This window comes from Otolemur garnettii, unplaced genomic scaffold (genome assembly GCF_000181295.1).
Source record: "Otolemur garnettii isolate 467f Iridium unplaced genomic scaffold, OtoGar3 scaffold00032, whole genome shotgun sequence".
In the NCBI taxonomy this organism is placed as follows: Eukaryota; Metazoa; Chordata; class Mammalia; order Primates; family Galagidae; genus Otolemur; species Otolemur garnettii.
Genome location: NW_003852427.1, coordinates 2879309 through 2887534, shown reverse-complemented (window position 1 = coordinate 2887534; position 8226 = coordinate 2879309). Strand labels below are relative to the sequence as shown.

The 8226-nt window shown below is 35.1% G+C and overlaps 1 protein-coding gene and 1 pseudogene across 5 annotated transcripts in view; both read right to left on the bottom strand.

Annotated features, from left to right (window-relative positions):
• Positions 1 to 8226, bottom strand: part of CACNA1D (calcium voltage-gated channel subunit alpha1 D) — a 347874-nt gene that overhangs the window by 124995 nt on the left and 214653 nt on the right. The window lies entirely within an intron of this gene.
• On the bottom strand, positions 3416 to 4257 carry LOC100954507 (annotated as a pseudogene). The gene has a single exon (XR_002773283.1). The product of XR_002773283.1 is annotated as a protein FAM133B pseudogene (transcript).

The window sequence follows — 8226 nt, the reverse complement described above, 5'->3', positions numbered from 1 at the left end:
CATACATATGTAGTATATTTTTTCCCAGTGTGTGGTTTCCCTTTTAATTTCTAATTTCTGAAGAACAGAAATTTATTTAGAAAACATTTACATATTTAGCTTTTTAATTAAATCTTTGAGTTAATGTTTGTGTCTGGTATGACCCCCTCTCCCCCCAAAAACTGTCCTTTCTTGATTGAATTATTTGGCATCTTTAGGGAAAAGCAATTGACCATATATATGTATATCTGGATTCTCTATTCTTTTTAATTATTCTAGGTATCTATCCTTACGCCAAGTGATATTGTATTTACTACAGCTTTATGGTAAATCTTGAAATCAGATAGTGTGAGTTCTTTAATTTAGTTTGTTGTTCAAGACTATTTTGGTTATTATAGGTCCTTTGCAATTACATGTTACTTTTAGAATCAGCTTGATAGTTTCTTTTTATAAGGGCTATTAAGATTTATAAGGGGCCATATTAATGAAAAAATTTGAGGAAAATGGACATCTTAACAATACTGAGTCTTCCAATTCATGAGCATGGTATATTTTCATTTGTTCAGATAATCTTTAATCTGACTAATCAGTGTTTTAAAGTCCTCAGCATAGAAGTCTTCCTTATCTCTTATTCTATTTATTCCTAAGTGTTTTAATATGTTGATACTATTAGAAATAATTTTTGCAAAATTCTATTTCTCACATTTGCAGCTTGTATATAGGATAAAATTGATTTTTCTATACAGACCTTGCTATATTCACTTATTAATTTCAGCAGGTTTTTGGTTGAATTGTTAGGACTTTCTACACAGACAATCATGTCTATGAATAGAAATAGTTTTTTCTTTCCTTTGACTATTTCTACCTTTTCCTTGCCTCCACTACTTCTGGGATAACACTGAACAGAAGAAGTGATAGAAAATGCTTACCTTATTCCTTATCTTAGTCTTTCACCACTAAGTATGACATTGGCTATAGATTTCTTTTTTGCAGATGATCTTTTCCAGGTTGAAGAAGTTCTCATATATTCCTAATTTACTAAGATTTGTTATCATGAATGGCTACAGAATATTGTCAGTGGTGTTTTATGCACTTATTGAGATGATCATATCACTTTCTTTTTCATTGTTTGATTTTCCATTGGTGAACCAACCATGTATTTCTGTTATAAACCCCACTGGGGCATGAGATATTTAATTCCTTTTATATTGCTAGATTCTATTTCCTATTATTTTAGAATTTTGTGTTCATATTAATTAAAGATACGATTCTTTTTTCACTGTGTCTTTGTAAAGTTTTGGTACCAAGATTATTCTGGCTTCATGAGTTGGAGAATTTTTCCTAAAATTATACTACCTGAAATAATTTTTTTCAGGAAAAGTATGACTTCTTTCTAAATTGGCTGACAGAATCCACTTTTGACTTCGTGTAGGTTTCCAGTTTTCTTTGAGAGAAGTTTGTGACTTTGAATTCCATTTTAAAAAGCAAATGAACTTTTCAGATTTTTTATTTCTTCTTGGTAAGCTGTGTTTTTCAAGGAATTTGCCCATTTCTTTTAAGTTATTGAATTTGTTATAAAATTGTTTACCCTTTTCTATTATTACCATTTTAATGTCTTGGACTTATTTGCTTTCTTTTTTTCTAGATTGGCAGATAAAAATGTAGATGACTAAATTAAAACCCTTCTTCCTTACTGATATAGCTATAAATTTCCCTCTAAGCACTGCTTTAGATTGATAATGCATATTCTGAGATGTTGTGGGTTTTTTTTTAATCATTCAGTTTAAAATATTTTCTAATTTTTACTATAATATTTTTGAGTTACAGGTTATTTAGAGATATGTTATTTAATTTCCAAATCTCTCTTTCTAGACAGCTTGTTATTGATTTCTATTTTATACCAATGGCAGTTAGAAATAATATATTCATAGTATTTCAATCTTTTGAGATTTAAGCAAGCCTGTTTTTTATGGCCACAATATGGACTACCCTAGAGAATAATTTAGATATTATCTATATTTGCTATTTTTCATCTCCTTGCTCTATCAATTATTGAGAAGGGGCTATAAAATTTTAACAATTATTTGTGGATTTTTAATTTTTCCATTCAATTTTAACAGCTTTTGCTGCATGTACTTTAAAGCCATTATTATGTACAAACACATTTAGGATCACTGTGTCTTCTTCAGGAACTGACTCTTCTATCACTTTGAAATGTCTCTAAGGTGTGCCTATCTCTAGAGAGTCTCCTCTTATTGCAGTCCATTTTGTGTGGCATTAATACAGTTACTTCATTTCTTTCTATTTAATCTGTCTTTTTTTTTTTTAAACATTATATTTACTAAGATTCTGGCAATAGACACAGCACACCAGGCCCACCATTCAACTTGTTTATGGTAAGTCTCAGCTTCAATATGAAGCTGTTTAAAAAAAAATCAAGGCCCTGCTTTTTTACATGCTAAATATCATGGCAAATATGCCATTAAACATAGCAATGAACTTAACACAGTAAAGTAAGGAGTTAACAAAAGCTAAACATTGCAGCCTAAATAAAATTCATACAAAAAAATAAAGTAACTATCACTGGTTACATAAAATTTTCTTGACTGGATTAAACTTAATAGTATAAAACATGCATTTTAGAATCATTAGCTATCAAGTTCAAAAAGTACCAGTGTCTATTTGAAATGATTCCTCCCTAAAGTCAAAGTAGAATCAGAATTAATGCAAATGACGTAACACATTCTAATACTAAAAAACACTCAGTCTTATTGAAGTAGAGGTAAATCCCAGACCTTCTGGGGCTTTCTCATGCTGCAAAGGGCTGTTTCTCTAATTCACTCAAAGCAGCACACAATAGACTCCAAGGATGTCACTAAGTGCAGTTAAGGGTAAGACTGCTGGTATCTAACTCTGACCTCCCCATAAAACATGGCTGTGTCCACAAATATAGGATGTGTGAGGGTCAAAGTCACGCTCTTCTGCTAGCTAAAGAGGAGCAAACCAACCCTCTCAACCTTAATAGCTCCTTCCCCAGGTAAATAAAAAGTATACAAAGGGGAAAAATTAAAACACACCTATCAACAGAGTAAGGATTTTAAAATATCAATATAATCCTTACTTCAAAAATTTTAACTAGAGTCATCTGGCCATTTCTGATTATCTCTTAAAGATGTATCCGGATTCAATTTCTGTTGATTTATCATTGGACATTGCTAGTCAAAAATATTAATTTTATTCCCAAATACTATATCTCATCCACTAGTACAACTGCAGTGTATTATCTCCCAGAGTTGGTCATCAAGCACTGGAAGAGAAAAACTAGATGTTCAAGCAGCAGGCAACAATTATGGCCCTTTCACACAGTGGACTCTTAGTGGCTACTGAATAGTCCAGGAATAATTCTAAAAATAAGAAAATCCGTGTATTTTAGTATTTATGTTGTAGTTTTCATAGTTGACATTTCCTTAGACATTGCACTTTCTTTTATAAGGGAATCCTGATGTTTTCTTAATGTTATAGAGTCAGGACTTGAACTTGTAGCCTTCTTTTTCTTCTTTTTACTGTGTTTCTTATGTTTCTTTTTCTTCTTTGTTTTGTCTTGCTGTTGCTTTTTCTCGTTCTTCACTGCTTTTCTTCTTTTTTGCTCCTATCTCCTCAATATAATCTGATTCTGATAAGGATTCAGATGACAAAGGTTTATCTTTCTTTTCTTGCTGGGTCCTTTAATGTCCTTTTCTTTCTGAGTTGTTTCCTTTGACTTCTTTTTCTTTTTTAAACTATCCTTACTGTCTGGTTCATTTGGCGAAATGGAACGAAGATTTATGTGAACTGTTCTTCTTTTTCTTTCTCAGTTTTCCTTGTTTTTTATCCTCATTTTCAGAATCTGAAGAACTGCTGGAAGAATCAGAGCTTGATGAAGAAGAAGATGAATACCTACCAGATTTCTTCTTCTTTTTTTTTTTTCTTTCTGTCTCTTTTTGGATGAGCTCTCACTTCCACTTAACAATTTCTCCCTGTGTTTTTCTAGTTCTTTCTTCCAGTTCTCATTCATTTTTTCTTCAAATTCAGCCAAAGCCTTGGAACCTTTCTTTTTCTTTTCTAGTTGCTCTTTCACTTCTTCCCAGGTAGGCCTTGGTCGATTCAGATAATCCTGGATTGTTGGCCCTGAAGACTGGATTGGACCCCTTGATCTAGCCATTGCTATTGGGTTCATATAGGCCACTCGATTGTCACGCCTCCCCATGGTGCCCAACTGAGCGCACAGTCATACTCAGACGAAAAGTAATCTGTCTTTATATCTATAGCATCTTGAATTTTTATTCAGCTTAACAACTTCTTTTAACTAGAATGTGCCATTTTCATTTAAGGCAATTCTTGATATGGTTGAGTTTGTGTCTATCATCTTGTGATGTGTTTTTTGTTTGTGCCTTATGTTTTTTTCTTTGGTGTTTTTTTTTTTTTTTTTTGCAGTTTTGGCTGGGGCCAGGCTTGAACTCACCACCCACAGCATATGGGGCCAGCGCCCTGCTCCTTGAGCCACAGGTGCCGCCCATGCCTTATGGTCTTTTTTTCCTCCCTGACTTATTTTGGATAATTGAATACTATTTAGCATTACAATTTACCTCTTCTTTTAGATCAGTGGTTCTTAACCTTCCTAATGCCATGATGTACTTTTATTGTTACAAAGGGGTTGCGACCCACAGGTTGAGAACCGCTGTTTTAGATTGTAGTGCCACTTTTAAAATTTCTTTTTTTTTTTTCCTTTTTGAGAAAGTGTCTCACTTTGTTGCCCTCAATAGAGTGCTATGGCATCACTTAGCTCACAGCAACCTCAAACAGTTCTCTTGGCTCTGACTACAGATACCCGCCACAACACCTGGCTACTTTCAGAGACAGGGTCTCACTCTAGCTCAGGATGGTTTTGAACTCGTGAGCTCAGGCAATCCACCCACCTCAGCCTCCCAGAATGCTGGAATTACAGGAGTGAACCACCGTGCCCGGCCTACTTTTAGAGATCATCATACACATCCTTAAGTTACCACAGTTTACCATGAATTCATATTATTTCACATACATTGTAAGAACTTTATCACAGGAAAGCTCCATTTAACTCCCTTCTATCTTCTGTGCCATTGTTGTCCTATAGTTTATTTTTACCTAATATATTCCCATAATATCTTATTATTTACTTTAAGTGATTAATATTAAAAGAGATCTAGAAACAAGAAAACATCTTTGATCTTTACCTTCATGTTTGCCATTTTTGATGCTTTTTAAAAATATGTATATTTACATTTCTATCTGGTATTCATTTCTTTAAACCTATAAAACTTCCATTAACATGTCTTACAGTACACATTTATTGGTGACCAATTCTCTTGATTTTTGTTTACCTGAATTTTTTTATACTTCACCTCACTTTGAAGAATGTTTTTGCTTTGCACAGAGTTCTAGTTATTTTCTTTCAGCTCTTTAAAGATATCATTCCGTCATCCTATGGCTTTTAATACTTCTGAAAATAAGTCAATGAATATTCTTACTATTTTCTGCTAGTAATGTAATGCACCTTTTCTTGGTTTCTCTTAACATATCTTTATCTTTTACTTTTGGCAATTTGAATTTTCATGAGCTTAGGAGGGATTCTTTTTGTGTCTATACTGGTTGAAGTTCGTTGGGCTTCTCAGCTCCATAAATTTATAATTTTCATAAAATCTGCATCATTTTCAGCTATTATTTCTTTCAAAATGTTTTCTTCCATAATGTCTCTTTCTTCTTCTGTGACTCCATTTTCATTTAAACCAGATTGGTTATTATTGGTCTAGAGATCATTAAGCCTTTACTGATTTTTTGTTTTTGACAGGGACTGGGTTTGAACCTGTGACCTCCAGCATATGGGGAGCCCTACACCTTTGAGCCACAGTTGATGCTCTACTGACTTTTTTTTTCCTGCACTGTTTGAGATATTATGTTGTTTCTATTTCTCTGCTGAGATTTGCCATCTGTCCCTTTACTATGGCCATCTTTTTCTTTGAATCCTTGTACGGGCTTATAGCAGTGATTTCAACGTCTTTGACTACTTGTTGCAGTATTTGTCATATTTTGTTTCTGTTGATTATTCCCCCTTGATCATGGTTTATGTTTTTCTGCTTCTTTTCATATCTTACCTTTTTTTTTTTTTTTTATCATGAAGGGAAACATTTCAAGAACGTCTGGATTTTGATGTCTTCCTTTAATGAGTGTCAATTTTTGTTTTGGCATACACTTAATTTATTGGCCATTTGGCCTGATCCTTCTGAAGCTTGTTTCTAAGCTTTTTAGAAACTTTAGACTGGTCTAGAGTAACTTTACTTTAGGGTTTAAAGTAGGCCACACCCAAGGCCTGGCTTTTCTGGAGTTTCAATTAAATGCCCAATGTATTCATTAAGATCAATCCATTCTAGAACCATATGCCCTCCAGCAGCTTACATCTTTCTACTAACTGGTCATGCTAGGCCTCAATAAGTATAACCTGTTACACAAGCAACTTGGTGTGTGGTTAAAGATTTCTGGAGCCCCTTCTCTGCACACCTCTCTCTAGTACTCTGCCCTGAAAATTCCAGCTGTCCTGGCAGCCCTGAACTCTATAGTTTACCTCCTCAGCAAACAGACTGTCATGTTCTGCTGGGTTTTGGCTCCCTCTGCCATAATTCTGAAAGTATGTCTAGGCAGAAAGCCAGGACAATTGTGGGGCTTATCTAATGTGTTTCCTTTCTCTTAGGTATCCCATTCCTGTGAATCCTATTTCTATTTCTGAAAATATTTGCTTCATATTTTAGAGTTGTTTTATGATAAAAGGTCTAGTATGGAACCATTAGTATGTTGTGGTTAGAAGTGGATTGAAATAGCCTCTCTACATACATTCTTGTATCTGTCCAGTCCATTCATATTACTGCAGCCATGGTAATTTTCATATGCAGATTTTCCCCAAAATTTTATGAAGAAAATTTTCAACATCCACAAAGGTAGAATTAACCCACATGCCTACCGCTTTGATCCCGTGATTAACATCTGCTACATTTGCTTTATCACCTATATATATATATCCCTCTATCCATCTACCAATTCATCTTATCTTTTTAAAGCATTTTAAGGTAAACTGATGACATCAAAACACAGGATAATTTTTATAAAATGAAAATTTCAAACACATTACTTGCTGCTGAAAATTCATTAGTGGATTCCCTCTACCCTTCACCTGATGACCAAACTTTTTAGACATAGTCTAAAAAGTCCTGTGTGGGCTGGGCACGGTGGCTCACAGTTCTAATCCTACCACTCTGGGGAGGCTAAGATAAGTGGATTGCTTGAGCTCAGGAGTTCTAGATCAACCTGAGCAAGAGCAAGACCCCATCTCTACTAAAAATAAAAAAACTAGCCATGTATCATGGCGGGTGCCTATAGTTCCAACTACTTGGGAGAGTGAGGCAGGGGAATCAGTTGAGCCTAGGAGTTTGAGGTTGCTGTGAGCTACCTCACCTCAATGACACCATGGCACTCCACCCAGGGTGACAGAGTGAGTCTCTGTCCTGTGTGATCTGGCTTCTGCAGGACAGTCTCTCCTCTCTTTTCTCTGCCCTCCCTTCCCCAGCTTCCTAGGCTCCTGCTGCCTTGGCTCCATTCAGTTTATCCAGTGTCCTCTGTTCCTTCCTATTGTAGGGGCCTTTGCATGGGTTTTTCCCTTGACATGAATACTCTACCCCAGCCTCTTTTCTCATCTTGCCTAGATATGACAACAGGTCATTGTTCACTTCTTTTAGGATGCTTTCCCTGCCCTCTAGATAAACGTCAGTTGTGCCCATTAAATACTTTCACGGTACTATGTACCTTTCTTTGAAAGCATTGATATTTGTAATTATTATTTTTGCCCCTGCCCCATTACATACAAGCTTCATGAAAACAGAAACTGTTTTGGTCACTATTGTAACCCTGGAGACTACTAAAGCACTTGGCAAATACATCTACCACTGTGTAGGCATTAAAAAGATATTAATTAAATAAATAAACAAGTTCTTTCTTAAGATGTATGGGGGGGGGGAACTAGCAAAATGCTCTGCTTCTTATTTATCTGTTGTATCAAACCCTTCTGCCTCCAGGCCAAGGAGCAGTTGGCCTATTCCAGAGAGCTGAGAAACAAAGTCATACAGAAAGTCCTCCAAAGACAGAAAACTACAATTTTCTAATGCTCTTCCGGAGAGCCCATCTAAA